The following is a 19,309-nucleotide window of genomic DNA, read 5'->3' on the forward strand; positions in this document are numbered from 1 at the left end:
CATCGAAGAAAACCCAAGAAATAAACTCAAACTTGCCACCCGAAAAGAAAAATATAGAGTTTGTCTTGTTTAAATTTGCCATGTACTCTTGTCTAGCTACTTGTATCCCTTTTGTAAATCTCTTGTGAACAGACATATCATTGGAGATTGGTTACCATCTTCGCGTACGCAATGACATGGCTTCTGCCTACCTCAACATATACCACGTGTAGAATAGAAAAGGACTGCGTTGCTTGGCAGCCAGACAAGCATGGACTGTTCTCTGTCAAATCAGCATATAGCATGGCTCAGGATCATCTCATGACAACGCATGAGATTGACGAGTTGAGTGGCCGCCAGGATGGGTCAAGACCAGCTTGGAAGTTGTTGTGGAGCTGCGGCGCCCCACCTAAAGTTTGGGTGTTCGCGTGGAAGGCTGTGAGAGGGGTCTTGGCCATCAGGGAAAATAAGTCGTGCCATCACCTTGATCATGATGCGATCTCTACCATCTATGGGCAAGAGACGGAGACGGCATTTCATGTACTCGTTCGATGCCCTCATGCACGTAATCTTTGGACTACGATGAGATCGGTTTGAGACCTTCCTACTGATGACTCACTCAAAGGTATGGAACTGGAATGGCTCTTTCTTTGCCTCCAGCAACTAGATGAGACCCGACGTATGCTCCTACTCATGCTACTATGGCGTGTATGGCATGTTCGGAACGAACTTAACTATGACAAGCCACTGATCCCAGTCGAGGCATCGAAGAAATTTCTCTGTAGCTATATCGATTCCTTGCTACTCATCAAACAAGGGTCGGAGGTGGACGTCCTCAAGGGGAAGCAACCGGCTCTTTTATCCAACAATGGTGCTCAACATAAGTTGGAGTCTAGAGTACAACCCAGTTGGATGCCTCTCGCGGGCGGTGTTGCAAAGCTCAATTTTGACGGTTCGTTTGTACATGCAGATGGAACAGTCGGCGCCGGTATGATCCTGCGTGATCACACGGGTGTGGTTATCTACCTGGCATGCAAATGGATCCAGAACTGCCCGGGCGCACTGGAGGCCGAGCTATCAGCGTGTGAGGAGGGCCTGAAGCTGGCATTGCACTGGACTCCCTTGCCTATCCAGGCGGAGACAGATTGTGCAGAAATATTGAAGCTCCTGGAATTAGGTTCAAATGGAATATCAAGGAATATGTTTTAGGTGGCGGCCGTCTCGAAGATGTTGCAAGAAAGATCAATGCAAATCACAAAAATAGGTAGATCCCAAAATAAGAGGCCCTCTTCCAAGAAGGGTGGGCAAACTCAGGCGTGACTTCACTCACGTAGCACTTCACACAGCCTGACTTCAATGGCACATTGTCCAATAAGAGGCCCTCTTCCAAGAAGGGTGGGCAAACCCAGGCTGTTGCACATTTTAACGTATCTTCAAAATGTGTAAGCACGCCCCTCAGTATGTCTTTCATTCCAGATAGATCAGATATAGCATCATCATGAGCAGCTGCAGTGTCAGTGTCTGGGGTCAGCTGATGCACAGCTACTCTTGTGTAGTGTTGTCGCGCAATGACCAGCATCCTTCATGCCCACCTCCCCTTCAATATGCTGGCTATCTATTAGTGTTAGAGTCTTCTGCATCATCATTGACTCCTCAATTTCCTTTTGAACTGTCGGATACATGTCCTTTGCCAACCTTTCATACAATTCATTCTGCTTCATTTCACTCCTCACTTTTTTCATGCTGAGCATCTCTTCTTTGCTGAGTGTGAAAGCCCTCTTGTGCGGGACATTGACACCTATACCCCTTGCACGGCCAGGGGGCTCTCTTGTTTTCAGAGCATCGAATAGAATGTCACATGGCCCTGAGTTCCTGTAGAACCTTCCAGGGATCTTGGAAGCCTTTAACACCACCCGATATAGTTCTTCCGTCTTCGTCACGTGAGTTTTCAAAGTAATAAGTTCCTTCATCATGCCTCCTTGCACATGCCTACAAGTAGTCTATAGCGCGTTCGCCCTTGATTTCACTAAAGGCCGGTTTCCCACCCACAACTAATGCTTCTTTGTCCTCCTGGTCCCATATCGGTTTCATGCCGTAGTATCCTGCGACACCCATATAGTGGGTGTGCGTGTTCCTCTTCTGAAGTTCCGATTGCTTGGCACTCTTCTCAGTAAACTCTGTAGTTGCCCTGACCCTTTTGAATTCTACCCAGTCTGCCTTTGTAATTTGGGGGTATGCATGGATTGGGTCCTTGCCTTCACTCAAGTACTTCTTGTACAACACATGCTTTCAGTTTCTCCAAGCATCCCTAGCCTTCTTCGGTGCAGTGTGTTCCACCTGCATTCTCCACTGCTTTGGAACATTGAGGTGATCCATGATCTCCTGGACTATCCTTTGCCGTGTTTCTATGCCAGCCTTCCGAAACCCCAGCAGATTAATGTTGAGCCTTGCCCTGCCAACAAATCCACACATACTCCTGAACCTCGTGTGTGCTTTATCTGGTCTAGTTGGAGCCCAAGACTTTAAATCGATGTTGGTTACTTCATATACACCTTTAGGCTGGTGTGTGGGCTTCTTTGGAGCGTTCCTCCGTGTACTGACCGGAAGGGTAATTGCTACGACTCTATCCCGTTTCAGATTACTTGATTCCTCACCATCTGCTGGAGACCTAGGGTTGTCAGACTCTGATGAAGATACATCGCTTGAAGCATGGGTGTTGTCGATGCTACTCGACATCTACAGAGAACACATGGGAAACTCAGGAAAGGACGATAAGAATAAGGCTAACAACTTTGTATCAAGTTGTCTAAACATGTCATGCAATAATTTAGAAAATGTACGCCTAATTTGTTAAGTTTGTGTGACTCGGGCGCCCATGATCTATAAATCAACAATAACCAATTGGAATAAATAGAACTTATATGTACTAGTTAGGAAGGTAGATAATGAATATATATATGCGCTCTCTAAAATTTTATAGCCAATTTGGGAACATACCGAATGAAACAGGAAGAGGGATTGCTAGGAAATATGCCTCACTGCGATGGAGAGCACTAACTAACATGTTTCTTGTGCAAACCCGGTAGGACCACAAGAGAGGCGAGGGTTACAGGATCGATATGCTCGAGGGTGGCTGGCGAGCAAACGAAGACGATGAGGCATGGGCAACGTCGTGTTGGGAATGACAGTGGAGGTAGGCTTGACGCAGAAGAGCGGGCACATGGTCGGGTTGAGCACGCCGGCGTCAGAGAGGGTTCCACTGTGGATCTGGGGGAGGGGGAGCTGACGTTGGAGATTGGGTGGACTATTGAGTGAAACCGGGGGTGGGGGTGGGGGGTGTTGGCGGCCTAGGTGAAAAGGGTAAAAAAGATCCCCGATCACCGCGTGGAAATGCCTATGCAAATGGTTGCCTCTAAGCGCTCGTCTGCACAAACAACATAATTTTGTTTGAAATGAAGACGTGCTAATGGTGAGTTCATCGTTTCGCTTGGAACTTTTTTCCACGTTAAGACATCACCATTATACGACATGTTTGATTTTCTGACGCATTTCAGGTCTCGTGTGCTATATTTAAGCCATTTTTGGCATTGACCATGCATTTTGTCATATAAATCAAATCCTAGACATAACTACATGTGATGATAAAAGGGATGAGGATTGCCATTCGATCTGGTAGCATCCAATGGTGTAGAAGTACGATCCGTGGGGTTTGGGTTCTGGCCAATCAGAACAGACGACTCACATCACGCATAGCAGGGGGGCATCGGCCACAGTTTGGTAGGCACATGACTTTCGTGAATGAACCGTGTGCTATTTGAAAACATTTACATCAACTAACAACATATTTTCATTTGAATGAAAACATGAGTTCGCCATTTCGCCTCGAATTGTTTTCCACGGTAAGCAACCACCATTATGCCCTAAGGTTCGATTTTTTGGTGCACTTGAGATCTCGCTTGCTATAGTTGAGCCATTTTTTTTCATTTTCTGGTGCTATATATATAAAACCGTGTTGCAACTACACATGGGTGTTAGCTAGATCATTTATTTGTCGCTTTGCGAGTTTTCGTTCATTGTCCGAGAAACTAGAATTTTTTTCAAACATTTCGGCCGCAGGGTGTGGCCACAGGCGTAGGCCTTGTTGGTATTTGAATTACAAGAGATACATATAGAGTCCGGAAATCACGAAAATTGGTGTGTCACCGTGGCGTGCTCTCACGACCCCATGGAAATTTTTTGGTAAAGTTTGGCACAAGTTTTGATGCTCACACCTTCAAAACCGGAGCATCTCATAAGAAGAATCATAGTTTCCAAAAGGAGGCGCAACACTTCGGAATCCAATCGTCAGTGACTTCATCGTTTAGCCTAAAAAAATTAACGGTAAACAATCATTCATATACCCTAGGTTTGATTTTCTGGCCCACTTCAGGTCTCCTCTGCTATATTTAAGCCATTTTTTGCATTTAGTGCACATAAAATCAAAACCCTACTACAACTACATGTGGGTGTTAGGAAAGAAGGTGTACAAATCATTTGTGTGTCGCTTTGTGAGTTTTCATCCATTGTCTGAGAAGTGGGAAGAAGTTCCAAACATTTTCTGCTGCGAGGTGCGGCCACTGGCGTAGGCCTAGTTGGTATTTTAATTACAGGAAAGTTAAATGGAGTCCAGACATTATAAAAATCAATGTGTGACCGTGGCATGCTCTCACGACCCCATGTAATTATTTTGGTAAAGTTTGGCACAAGTTTTGATGATCGCTCCTTGAAAACCGGAGCATCTCACAAGAAGGATCATGGTTTCCAAAAGAAGACATGTCAATTCAAACTCCAATGGCCGGTGACTTCATCATTTGGCCTTATAAAAATTTCCATGGTACACAATCATCATTATACCACGAGTTTGATTTTCTGGCGCATTTCAATTATCGTTTGCTATATTTAAGACATTTTTTGAATTTAATGTGCATTTTGTGCATATAAATCAAATCCCAATCGCAACTGCATGTGCGGGTGAAAGGGATGTGGGTTGTCATTCGATCTGGGAGCATCCAACAATGCAGTCGTACGATCCGTGGGGTTTGGGTTCTGGCCAATCAAAACACATGACTCACATCGCGTGTGCGGTTTGGTTGGCACACGGCTTTCATGAATGAACCATGTGCTATTTGCAAACTAGATTGCATATCTTTTGTTCATACATACTGGAGTGAGATCAGTTGAGTGTGCTACCTCTAGGGTATAATAATAAACAGTTCAAATTCATTGCCTGAGTTGACAGCATGTCAAGTCAACATATTAATGGTTCTTACATCAATAGAAGACCGGGCATAACTCATAAATTCAGTACACACGACAGTTTTAAATTTAACGAATTAAGTAGCAGGTTAGGCATAAAAATTAGTATTACTGCTTAACAAGAAGAAGGATTAAATTAAGTAGACTGTATATATCTGTGTTTCCGTTCGCTCATATTAATTCATTATCTCTGTTTCCCCTGTCAATCTCATCGCAGATGGTTAGCAATACATATTCGACAGAGATCTTTTACATTATCGCCATTGGATTGGTTTCTTGAATTGTGTGCCCTGTCGAGCACACAATTCACAAAAAAATCATATGCACTATCTATAATGATCGCACACAATTTTTATTGCCGACCTATTTGCCTGGTATCACACACATCTTGTTACGCCGAATTGTTTGTGTTCAACTCAATCATCGCAAATGGATCATCAAAGCGAACTGTATGTCGTATATCGCACACACCTTGATCTGGCTACCCATTTCTGTTGTTCTGGATCATCACAAATAGTTCGTATGGATCAACCGTATGCGATGCATTGCACACACTACTATAATCTAGATCGTGTTTGATGCCTCTGCCATCACAAACGTTTCATATCACATCACCGTTTGCGATTAATGCATCGCACACGGTTTTGTCGAAGGGTCTCTGCTTGTAGTGTCGCGTTAGAAGCATCTTGCAGTAGTGATGAGAAGTTTTATGATGATATATTGCTGCTATGATAATGATCATGATGCTTTCATGTCCGTATTTTGTTTTTATCGACACCTCTCTCTAAACATGTGGTCATGATTATTGATTTCGGCTTCCGCTTGAGGACAAGCAAGGTATAAGCATGGGTGAGTTGATGCGTCCATTTTGCATCATGTTGTCCTACTGTTTTGGATTGTTATTACACTTTATGGAGCAATTCTTATGCCTTTTCTCTCTTATTTTGTAAGTTTCACATGAAGAGGAAGATTGCCGGCAGCTGGAATTCTGGACCAGAAAGGGCTATAACAGATATATCTATTCTGCACAACTCCAAATGACCTAAAAATTACGGAGAATTGTTTTGGAATATATAAAAATATTGGCAGAAGAAATAATAGGAGGGGGGTGAGGGAGTCCTGGATTATGGGGTCCTCGGGGATCCGGCCTATCTGCCATGGGCCGGACTGATGGGCCGTGAAGATACAAGATAGAAGGCCTTCCTCCGTGTCCGGATGGGACTCTCCTTTGCATGGATGGCAAGCTTGGTGTCTGGATGTAAAGTTTCCTTTTTGTGTAAACCGGCTCTATACAAACCCTAGGCCCCTCCGGTGTCTATATAAACCAGAGGGTTTAGTCTGTAGAGGCTAAGACAAATCATACAGGCTAGACATCTAGGGTTTAGCTATTACGATCTCGAGGTAGATCAACTCTTGTAACCCCTATACTCATCAAAGTCAATCAAGCAAGAAGTAGGGTATTACCTCCATTAAGAGGGCCCGAACCTGGGTAAAACATTGTGTCCCCTGCCACCTGTTACCTTCGATCCTCAGACGCACAGTTCAGGACCCCCTACCCGAGATCGGACGATTTTGACACCGACATTGGTGCTTTCATTGAGAGTTCCACTGTGTTGTCGATAGAAGGTTCGATGGATCGATCGATCATCTACAATGATGTTGTTTCGAGGAAGACCTTCCTCCCCGACCAACTTTTCACATTCAGCGGCTTCGCACTGTGTGCCAACTCGATTGGCCACCTTGAGCAGACCGACAGCTACGCCCCTGGTTATCAGATCAACTTTGGAAACCTAAAGTACGTTGCCGATATTCGAGGAGACTTGATCTCCGAAGGGTTCGGGGCCCCGATCACCACTCTGGCCTTAGATCGGAGCAAACCATCAGGTCCAAAGATGGGAGTTTGGAGCCCACCGGACTCTTCGCTGCAAATCGCATTATCGAGGATCCGGAGGCGATTGTGTCCATGGCGAACTTGGAATCAGACCGGGTTCCCCTTATCATTGAAAGGCCAGACTCGCCCCCGGACTCCAGACCCGAACTCTCGAGGTCCACGTCAAGTGAGCATGGCCAAGAGGCTCCTGCCCCGCCTAGCTCCATGGACTCTCGCTTCCCCGTCCAAACCTCGCTTCTGAACGAGGCCCTGGACCTAATGTGATCTCTCACCATTGCAGAGAAATTACTTCCAAACTACGCTTTGTCCAGACTAGGGGCTGAGAGCGGGGAATTTTACGTCCCACCCACCATCCACTTCATAGCCGCTGTCAAACATTTAACCGACATGTTGGACTACGCCTCCGAAGACATCGACGACATGGACGACGATGCCGAAGATGATCAAGGCTAAGACCAGCCGTTTACCGGGCGTTGGACGGCCACCTCCACATATGACGTGTATATGGTGGACACACCCAAAGAGGATGATGACGACAGCATGAAGGATCCGGTTGAGGATAAGCTTGCTGAAGCACCTCCAAAGCGTCGATGCCAGCGGTGCCGCTCAAAATCGCGTTGTGGCAAAGATAGCAACACAGACACCAGAGACGATAACACTCCAGAGGAGGCCGAAGACCCCGTCGAGCCCACATCCGAGCAGGATGATGTGGAGGAGGGGCAGGTTAACACCGACGATCCGGTCGGGAATGAGGTCTCGGAGGATAGTAACTATCTACCACTCTCCGAGGACGATGTCCGCCTTGGCAACGAAGACTTCATCATGCCAAAGGAACCCCTCGAGCAGGAGCGCTTTAAGCGCCAACTAATCGCCACTGCAGGAAGCCTAAAAAAGCAGCATCAGCTGCTCCAAGCCGAACATGATACACTCAACGACAGATGGACTCAGGTCCTAGCCGCCGAAGAATATGGCCTTCAACGCCCAACAAAGAGTTATCCGAAGCGTCAACTATTACCACAATTTGACGACGAGGCCATTGAGCCCATATCGTCAAGACACGACCGTGCTGATGAACCAGATCGGCCACCATGCGGGCGAGATAAAGCGGAAACCTAAGCCGAACACCAGCCCGCACTGCCTCGCTGCAGAGGCAGAGAGACATCGGCTCTAGGATACACCTACGACCTATGGCAGGACCTGGAAAATAGAGCAGGCCAAGCTAGATCAATCTATGGATCAAGGGGGCGTGCCCCAACATGAGAAGACGACCATCAGGCCTGGCGTGGTAGGCACAACTTCACATGGGCTGAAAACCGCATATGGACATCATCCGAACTCCGTCGAGACGTCGCCAGATATAGAGGCACCGCACACCCCCTATGCTTTACCGATGAGGTAATGGAGCATCAGTTCCCAGAAGGGTTCAAACCCATAAACATCGAATCATACGACGGCACGACAGATCCCGCGGTATGGATCGAAGATTTCCTTCTCCATATCCACATGGCCTGCGGTGACGATCTCCATGACATCAAATACCTTCCCTTAAAACTGAAGGGGCCAGCAAGACACTGGCTAAATAGCCTCCCGGAGAACTCCATTGGTAGCTGGGAGGACCTGGAAGATGCCTTTAGAGACAACTTCCAAGGTACCTATGTTCGGCCTCCGGACGCCGATGACCTCAATCATATAGTCCAGCAACTCAGAGAGTCAGCCCGGAAACTCCGGACCAGGTTCTTAATTAAAAAGAACCAAATTGTCGACTGTCCGGACGCCGAAGCCCACGGCCTTTAAACACAACATTCGCGACGAGTGGCTCGCCCGACACCTCGGCCAAGAAAAATCGAAGTCCATGGCATCCCTCACCGCCCTTATGACCCGCTTTTGCGTAGGAGAAGATAGCTGGCTCGCTCGTAGAAGCAACATCGCCAGCAACCCTAGCACCTCCGAAGCCAGAGACGGTAACAACAGGCCATGACGCAACAAACACAAGCGTCAAATCAACAACGCAGATACCAAAGACACGGCAATCAACGCTTGATTCAGTGGTTCTAAACCCGGTCTGCAGAAGAAACCATTCAAAGGAAACAAAGATGGTCCATCTAGTCTGGACCGAATACTAGCGGCCCTGCCAGATTCATGGCACCCCTGACAAGCCTGCCAATCATACCAACAGAGATTTTTGGGTCTTCAAACAGGTTGATAAGCTAAACACCGGGCATAAGGGGAAAGGGCCGCCTAGCAAGGACGAAGATGAAGAGCCTCGCCCACCAAACACAAGGGGACAGAGGAAATTCCCCACAGAGGTCAAAACGGTGAATATGATATACGTCACTCACATCCCCAAGAGGGAGCGCAAGTGCGCATTAAGGGACGTCTATGCCATAGAGCCAGTCGCCCCAAAATTCAACCCCTGGTCAGCCTGTCCGATCACTTTTGATCGCAGAGACCATCCGACCAGTATCCGTCATGGAGGTTCAGCAACATTGGTCCTCGACCCAATTATCGATGGATTCCTTCTCACACGAGTCCTTATGGATGGCGGTAACAGTCTTAACCTGCTTTATCAGGACACTATCCGCAAAATGGGTATTGATCTGTCAAGAATCAAGCCCACCAAAACCACCTTCAAAGGAGTGATACCCGGCGTAGAGGCCTGCTGCACAGGGTCCATAACGCTGGAGGTAGTCTTCGGCTCACCGGATAATTTCCGAAGCGAAGACTTGATCTTCGACATCATCCCTTTCTGCAGTGGCTATCATGCACTGCTTGGACGAACCACGTTCACCCGCTTCAATGCGGTCCTGCACTATGCTTATCTAAAGTTCAAGATGCCTGGACCACACGACGTTATAACAGTCAATGGAAACATGGAGCGCTCCCTCCGTACCAAGGAGCACACCGCGACCCTCGCAGCGGAAGTACAGGGTGGCCTTATCAAGCCAAATACTACATCGGCAGTCAAGCCACCAGACACTGTTAAACGAGTCCGGTCTACCCTACAGAATGACAGTCTGGTTCGTCAAGAGCTAGATTAGCAATTCGTCCTCCGTCACCGCCCCAACTGGATTGCGGCATATGTACCGCGCGTACATAACTACGCACTAAAGATACCATGGGCAAGGATGGAGGCATACTAAAGTCCACAATACGGCTCGGTCCTATTTGGACATCCATATTCTTCCTTTATTTTTCCTATTTTTATTTTTTCAGGTTCTTCACAAACACACATCACTTTTTGATGGTACCAAGGGCCCTTTTCCAGGCCCCTTAAGTGTACTCGATTGTCCATCCTCTCGAAGGATCACACATCAAGGAGAAAAGCAGCACAGACGTGCGGCAGAGTATCCAAAGGATCTTCAAGATCACCTTTTTTAGGACCTGTATATAGATTTCCCTTGTTCTTGGCATGTAAAATAGCCTCGATGCCTATGACATCTTCTGTAAAAATACATTTTGACATAAGAATCAGATTATAATGGAAACAATTTTGCCTAACCCTACTCGGTACTGGCCTATTTCCTAATCTATATTCCCTCTCCATGTCAGATTGTCACATATACCTTGGCGCAATTTTCATCGCTAGGGGCTCTATCTGGCCACATATATTTTTCGAAAAACAAGAAGTCCGAACACTTCTATAGTACATTTCGACTGTTGGGGAACGTAGCAGAATTTTAAAATTTTCTACGCATCACCAAGATCAATCTATGGAGTCATCTAGAAACGAGGGAGAGGGGAGTGCATCTACATACCCTTGTAGATCGCGAGCGGAAGCGTTCAAGAGAACGGGGTTGATGGAGTCGTACACATCGTGATCCAAATCACCGATGACCGAGCGCCGAACGAACGGCACCTCCGCGTTCAACACATGTACGGTTGGGAGAGACGTCTCCTCCTTCTTGATCCAGCAAGGGAAGGAGAGGTTGATGGAGATCCAGCGGCACGATGGCGTGGTGGTGGAAGTAGCGGGATCCCGGCAGGGCTTCGCCAAGCGCAAGCGGGGAGGAGGAGGTGTCACGGGAGGGAGGGAGGCGCTAGGGACTTGGGTGCGGGTGCCCTCCCTCCCCTCCACTCTATATAGGGGGCCTGGGGGGGGGGGGCGCCGGCCCCTACAGATCCCATCTAATGGGAGGGGGCGGCGGCCTAGGGGTGGCTTGGCCCCCAAGGCAGGTGGAGGCGCCCCCACCCCCTTAGGGTTTCCAACCCTAGGCGCAAGGGAGACCCAAGGGGGGCGTACTAGCCCACCAGGGGCTGGTTCCCTTCCCACTTCAGCCCATGAGGCCCTCCGGGATAGGTGACCCCCGGGACCCTTCCGGTTGTCCCGGTACAATAGCGAGTGGGCCCAGAGATACCTCTCCGTCATGCGGAGTGACAAATCCCAGTCTTGATTCGTGCCAACCCAACAGACACTTTCGGAGATACCCATAGTGCACCTTTACAGTCACCCAGTTACGTTGTGATGTTTGGCACACCCAAAGCATTCCTACAGTATCCGGGAGTTACACAATCTCATGGTCTAAGGAAAGGATACTTGACATTAGAAAAGCTCTAGCAGACGAACTACACGATCTTGTGCTATGCTTAAGATTGGGTCTTGTCCATCACATCATTCTCCTAATGATGTGATCCCGTTATCAATGACATCCAATGTCCATAGTCAGGAAACCATGACTATCTGTTGATCAATGAGCTAGTCAACTAGAGGCTCGCTAGGGACATGTTGTGGTCTATGTATTCACACATGTATTGCGATTTCCGGATAGCACAATTATAGCATGAACAATAGACAATTATCATGAACAAGGAAATATAATAGTAACCATTTTATTATTGCCTCTAGGGCATATTTCCAACAGTCTCCCACTTGCACTAGAGTCAATAATCTAGTTACATTGTGATGAATCGTACACCCATAGAGTTCTGGTGTTGATCATGTTTTGCTCGAGGAAGAGGTTTAGTCAACGGATCTGCGACATTCAGGTCCGTGTGCACTTTACAAATATCTATGTCTCCATTCTGAACATTTTCACGAATGGAGTTGAAGCGACGCTTGATATGCCTGGTCTTCCTGTGAAACCTGGGCTCCTTGGCAAGGGCAATAGCTCCAGCGTTGTCAGAGAAGAGAGTCATCGGGCCCGACGCTTTGGGAGTAACTCCTAGGTCGGTAATGAACTCCTTCACCCAGATTGCTTCTTGTGCTGCCTCCGAGGCTGCCATGTACTCCGCTTCACATGTAGATCCCGCCACGACGCTTTGCTTGCAACTGCACCAGCTGACTGCCCCACCATTCAAAATATACACGTATCCGGTTTGTGACTTAGAGTCATCCAGATCTGTGTCGAAGCTAGTATCGACGTAACCCTTTACGACGAGCTCTTCCTCACCTCCATAGACGAGAAACATATCCTTAGTGCTTTTCAGGTACTTCAGGATATTCTTGACCGCTGTCCAGTGTTCCATGCCGGGATTACTTTGGTACCTTCCTTCCAAACTGACGGCAAGGTTTACATCAGGTCTGGTACACAACATGGCATAGATGATAGACCCTATGGCCGAGGCATAGGGGACGACAATCATCTTTTCTCTATCTTCTGTCGTGGTCGGGCATTGAGCCGTGCTCAATCTCATACCTTGCAATACAGGCAAAAACCCCTTCTTGGACTGATCCATATTGAACTTCTTCAATATCTTGTCAAGGTACGTACTTTGTGAAAGACCAATGAGGCGTCTTGATCTATCTCTATAGATCTTGATGCCTAATATATAAGCAGCTTCTCCAAGGTCCTTCATTGAAAAACACTTGTTCAAGTAGGCCTTTATGCTTTCCAAGAATTCTATATCATTTCCCATCAACAGTATGTCATCCACATACAATATGAGAAATGCTACAGAGCTCCCACTCACTTTCTTGTAAACACGGGCTTCTCCATAAGTCTCCGTAAACCCAAACGCTTTGATCATCTCATCAAAACGAATGTTCCAACTCCGAGATGCTTGCACCAGCCCATAGATTGAGCATTGGAGCTTGCACACCTTGTCAGCATTCTTAGGACCGACAAAACCTTCCGGCTGCATCATGTACAATTCTTCCTTAAGGAAACCATTAAGGAATGCCGTTTTGACGTCCATTTGCCATATCTCATAATCATATAATGCGGCAAATTCTAACATGATTCAGACGGACTTCAGCTTCGCTACGGGTGAGAAAGTCTCATCATAGTCAACCCCTTGAACTTGTCGATAACCCTTAGCGACAAGCCGAGCCTTATAGATGGTCACATTACCATCCGCGTCTGTCTTCTTCTTAAAGATCCATTTATTTTCTATGGCTCGCCGATCGTCGGGCAAGTCAGTCAAAGTCCATACTTCGTTTTCATACATGGATCCTATCTCGGATTTCATGGCTTCCAGCCATTTGTCGGAATCTGGGCCCGCCATCGCTTCTTCATAGTTTGAAGGTTCACCATTGTCTAACAACATGATTTCCAGGACAGGGTTGCCGTACCACTCTGGTGCGGAACGTGTCCTTGTGGACCTTCGAAGTTCAGTAGCAACTTGATCTGAAGTTTCATGATCATCATCATTAACTTCCTCCCTAGTCGGTGCAGGCACCTCAGGAACAATTTCTTGAGCTGCGTCACTCTCCGGTTCAAGAGGCAATACTTTATCAAGTTCTACTTTCCTCCCACTTACTTCTTTCGAGAGAAACTCTTTCTCTAGAAAGGATCCATTCTTGGCAACAAAGGTCTTGCCTTCGGATCTAAGATAGAAGGTATACCCAATAGTTTCTTTAGGGTATCCTATGAAGACACATTTTTCCAATTTGGGTTCGAGCTTTTCAGCTTGAAGTTTCTTGACATAAGCATTGCATCCCCAAACTTTCAGAAACGACAGCTTAGGTTTCTTGCCAAACCACAATTCATACGGTGTCGTCTCAACAGATTTCGATGGAGCTCTATTTAAAGTGAATGCGGCAGTCTCTGTAGCATAACCCCAAAATGATAGCGGTAGATCGGTAAGAGACATCATAGATCGTACCATATCCAATAGGGTGCGATTACGACGTTTAGACACACCATTTCACTATGGTGTTCCAGGCGGCGTGAGTTGTGAAACTATTCCACATTTCCTTAAGTGCGTGCCAAATTCGTGACTCAGATATTCTCCCCCACGATCTGATTGTAAGAACTTGATTTTTCTGTCACGTTGATTCTCAACCTCACTCTGAAATTCCTTGAACTTTTCAAAGGTCTCAGACTCGTGTTTCATTAAGTAGACATACCCATATCTACTTAAGTCATCAGTGAGGGTGAGGACATAACGATAGCCACCGCGAGCCTCAACGCTCATTGGACCGCACACATCAGTATGTATGATTTCCAATAAGTTGGTTGCTCGCTCCATTGTTCCGGAGAACGGAGTCTTGGTCATTTTACTCATGAGGCATGGTTCGCACGTGTCAAATAATTCATAATCAAGAGACTCCAAAAGTCCATCTGCATGGAGTTTCTTCATGCATTTGATACCAATGTGACCAAGGCGGCAGTGCCACAAGTATGTGGGACTATCATTATCAACCTTACATCTTTTGGCATTCACACTATGAATGTGTGTAACATCACGTTCGAGATTAAATAAGAATAAACCATTGACCAGTGGGGCATGACAATAAAACATGTCTCTCATATAAACAAAACAACCATTATTCTCAGATTTAAATGAGTAGCCATCTCGCATTAAACGAGATCCAGATACAATGTTCATGCTCAAAGATGGTACTAAATAACAATTATTGAGGTTTAAAACTAATCACATAGGTAAATGCATAGGCAGCATGCCGACGGTGATCACATCGACCTTGGAACCATTCCCGACGCGCATCGTCACCTCGTCCTTCGCCAGTCTCCGTTTATTCCGCAGTTCCTGTTTTGAGTTACAAATATGAGCAACTGCACCGGTATCAGATACCCAGGAGGTACTACGAGCGCTGGTAAGGTACACATCAATAAAATGTATGTCACATACACCTTTGGTATTGCCGGCCTTCTTTTCCGCTAAGTACTTGGGGCAGTTCCGCTTCCAATGACCGTTTCCCTTGCAATAAAAGCACTCAGTCTCAGGCTTGGGTCCATTCTTTGACTTCTTCCCGACAGCTTGCTTACCGGGCACGGCAACTCCCTTGCCGTCCTTCTTGAAGTTCTTTTTACCCTTGCCTTTCTTGAACTTAGTGGTTTTATTCACCATCAACACTTGATGTTCCTTTTTTATTTCCACCTCCGCTGATTTCAGCATTGAATATACCTCGAGAATGGTCTTTTCCATCCCCTGCATATTGAAGTTCATCACAAAGCTCTTGTAGCTAGGTGGGAGCAACTGAAGGATTCTGTCAACGACCGCATCATCCGGGAGATTAACTCCCAGCTGAGACAAGCGGTTATGCAGCCTAGACATTTTGAGTATGTGCTCGCTGACAGAACTGTTCTCCTCCATCTTACAACTGTAGAACTTGTCGGAGACTTCATATCTCTCGACCCAGGCGTGAGCTTGGAAAACCATTTTCAGCTCTTGGAACATCTCATATGCTCCGTGTTGCTCAAAACGCTTTTGGAGCCCCGGTTCTAAGCTGTAAAGCCTGCCGCACTGAACCAGGGAGTAATCATCACTACATGTCTGCCAAGCGTTCATAACGTCTTGTTCTGCAGGGAAAACAGGTGCTTCACCTAGCGGTGCATCAAGGACATATGCTTTCCTGGCAGCTATGAGGATAATCCTTAGGTTACGGACCCAGTCCGTGTAGTTGCTGCCATCGTCTTTCAGCTTGGTTTTCTCTAGGAACGCGTTGAAGTTGAGGGCAACATTAGCATGGGCCATTTGATCTACAAGTAATATTGCAAACATTTTAGACTATGTTCATGAAAATTAAGTTCATCTAATCAAATTATTAATGAACTCCACTCAGATAGACATCCCTCTAGTCATCTAAGTGATACATGATCCGAGTCAACTAGGCCATGTCCGATCATCACGTGAGACGGACTAGTCATCATCGGTGAACATTTTCATGTTGATCCTATCTTCTATACGACTCATGTTCGACCTTTCGGTCTTCCGTGTTCCGAGGCCATGTCTGTACATGCTAGGCTCGTCAAGTCAACCTAAGTGTATTGCGTGTGTAAATCTGGCTTACACCCGTTGTATGCGAATGTTATAACCTATCACACCCGATCATCACGTGGTGCTTCGGAACAACGGACCTTAGCAACGATGCATAGTTAGGGGGAGCGCTTTCTTGAAATTATTGCGAGGGATCATCTTATTTATGCTACCGTCGTTCTAAGCAAATAAGATGTAAAACATGATAAACATCACATGCAATCAAATAGTGACATGATATGGCCAATATCATTTTGCTCCTTTTGATCTCCATCTTCGGGGCACCATGATCATCGTCTTCACCGGCATGACACCATGATCTCCATCATCATGTTCTCCATCATCGTGTCTTCATGAAGTTGTCTCGTCAACTATTACTTCTACTACTACGCCTAACGATTAGCGATAAAGTAAAGTAATTACATGACGTTTATGTTGACACGCAGGTCATAAATAAATTAAGACAACTCCTATGGCTCCTACCGATTGTCATACTCATCGACATGCAAGTCGTGATTCCTATTACAAGAACATGATCAATCTCATACATCACATCCTTTTGGCCATATCACATCACACGACATATGCTGCAAAAACAAGTTAGACGTCCTCTAATTGTTGTTGCAAGTTTTACGTGGCTGCTATAGGTTTATAACAAGAACGCTTCTTACCTACGCCAAAACCACAACGTGATATGCCAATTTCTATTTACCCTTCATAAGGACCCTTTTCATCGAATCTGATCCGACTAAAGTGGGACAAACAGACACCCGCTAGCCACCTTATGCAACTAGTGCATGTCAGTCGATGGAACCAGTCTCACGTAAGCGTACGTGTAAGGTCGGTCCACGTTGCCGCCGAATCAAGATAAGACTAGTGACGGCAAGTAAATTGACAAAATCAACGCCCACAACAACTTGTGTTCTACTCGTGCATAGAAACTACACATAGACCTAGCTCATGATGCCACTGTTGGGGAACATAGCAGAATTTTAAAATTTTCTACGCATCACCAAGATCAATCTATGGAGTCATCTAGCAATGAGGGAGAGGGGAGTGCATCTACATACCCTTGTAGATCGCGAGCGGAAACGTTCAAGAGAACGGGGTTGATGGAGTCGTACTCGTCGTGATCCAAATCACCGATGACCGAGCGCCGAACGGACGGCACCCCCGCGTTCAACACACGTACGGTTGGGAGAGACGTCTCCTCCTTCTTGATCCAGCAAGGGAAGGAGAGGTTGATGGAGATCCAGTAGCGCGACAGCGTGGTGGTGGAAGTAGCGGGATCTCGGCAGGGCTTCGCCAAGCGCAAGCGGGGAGGAGGAGGTGTCACGGGAGGGAGGGAGGCGCTAGGGACTTGGGTGCGACTGCCTTCCCTCCCCTCCACTATATATAGGGGGCCTAGGGGGGGCACCGGCCCCTACAGATCCCATCTAATGGGAGGGGGCGGCGGCCTAGGGGTGGCTTGGCCCCCAAGGCAGGTGGAGGCAACCCCACCCCCTTAGGGTTTCCAACCCTAGGCGCAAGGGAGACCCAAGGGGGGCGTACTAGCCCACCAGGGGCTGGTTCCCTTCCCACTTCAGCCCATGAGGCCCTTCGGGATAGGTGGCCCCACCCGGTGGACCTCCGGGACCCTTCCGGTGGTCCCGGTACAATACCGGTGACCCCCGAAACTTTCCCGGTGGTCAAAACTGGACTTCCTATATATAAATCTTTACCTCCGGACCATTCCGGAACTCCTCGTGACGTCCGGGATCTCATACGGGACTCCGAACAATCTTCGGGTTACCGCATACTAATATCTCTACAACCCTAGCGTCACCGAACCTTAAGTGTGTAGACCCTACGGGTTCGGGAACCATGCAGACATGACCGAGACAACTCTCCGGCCAATAACCAACAGCGGGATCTGGATACCCATGTTGGCTCCCACATGTTCCACGATGATCTCATCGGATGAACCATGATGTCGAGGATTCAATCAATCCCATATTCAATTCCCTTTGTCAATCGGTACGTTACTTGCCCGAGATTCGGTCGTCGGTATCCCAATACCTTGTTCAATCTCGTTACCGGCAAGTCACTTTACTCATTCCGCAACACATCATCCCGTGACCAACCCTTAGTCACATTGAGCTCATTACGATGATGTCTTACCGAGTGGGCCCAGAGATACCTCTCCGTCATGCGGAGTGACAAATCCCAGTCTCGATTCGTGCCAACCCAACAAACACTTTCGGAGATACCCATAGTGCACCTTTACAATCACCCAGTTACGTTGTGACGTTTGGCACACCCAAAGCATTCCTACAGTATCCGGGAGTTACACAATCTCATGGTCTAAGGAAAGGATACTTGACATTAGAAAAGCTCTAGCAGACGAACTACACGATCTTGTGCTATGCTTAAGATTGGGTCTTGTCCATCACATCATTCTCCTAATGATGTGATCCCGTTATCAATGACATCCAATGTCCATAGTCAGGAAACCATGACTATTTGTTGATCAACGAGCTAGTCAACTAGAGGCTCACTAGGGACATGTTGTGGTCTATGTATTCACACATGTATTGCGATTTCCGGATAACACAATTATAGCATGAACAATAGACAATTATCATGAACAAGGAAATATAATAGTAACCATTTTATTGTTGCCTCTAGGGCATATTTCCAACAGTCTCCCACTTGCACTAGAGTCAATAATCTAGTTACATTTTGATGAATCGTACACCCATAGAGTTCTGGTGTTGATCATGTTTTGCTCGAGGAAGAGGTTTAGTCAACAGATCTGCGACATTCAGGTCCGTGTGCACTTTACAAATATATATGTCTCCATTTTGAACATTTTCACGAATGAAGTTGAAGCGACACTTGATATGCCTGGTCTTCCTGGGAAACCCGGGCTCCTTGGCAAGGGCAATAGCTCCAGCGTTGTCACAGAAGAGAGTCATCGGGCCCGACGCATTGGGAGTAACTCCTAGG

The sequence above is a fragment of the Triticum dicoccoides genome, chromosome 3A (genome assembly GCF_002162155.2).
Source record: "Triticum dicoccoides isolate Atlit2015 ecotype Zavitan chromosome 3A, WEW_v2.0, whole genome shotgun sequence".
In the NCBI taxonomy this organism is placed as follows: domain Eukaryota; kingdom Viridiplantae; phylum Streptophyta; class Magnoliopsida; order Poales; family Poaceae; genus Triticum; species Triticum dicoccoides.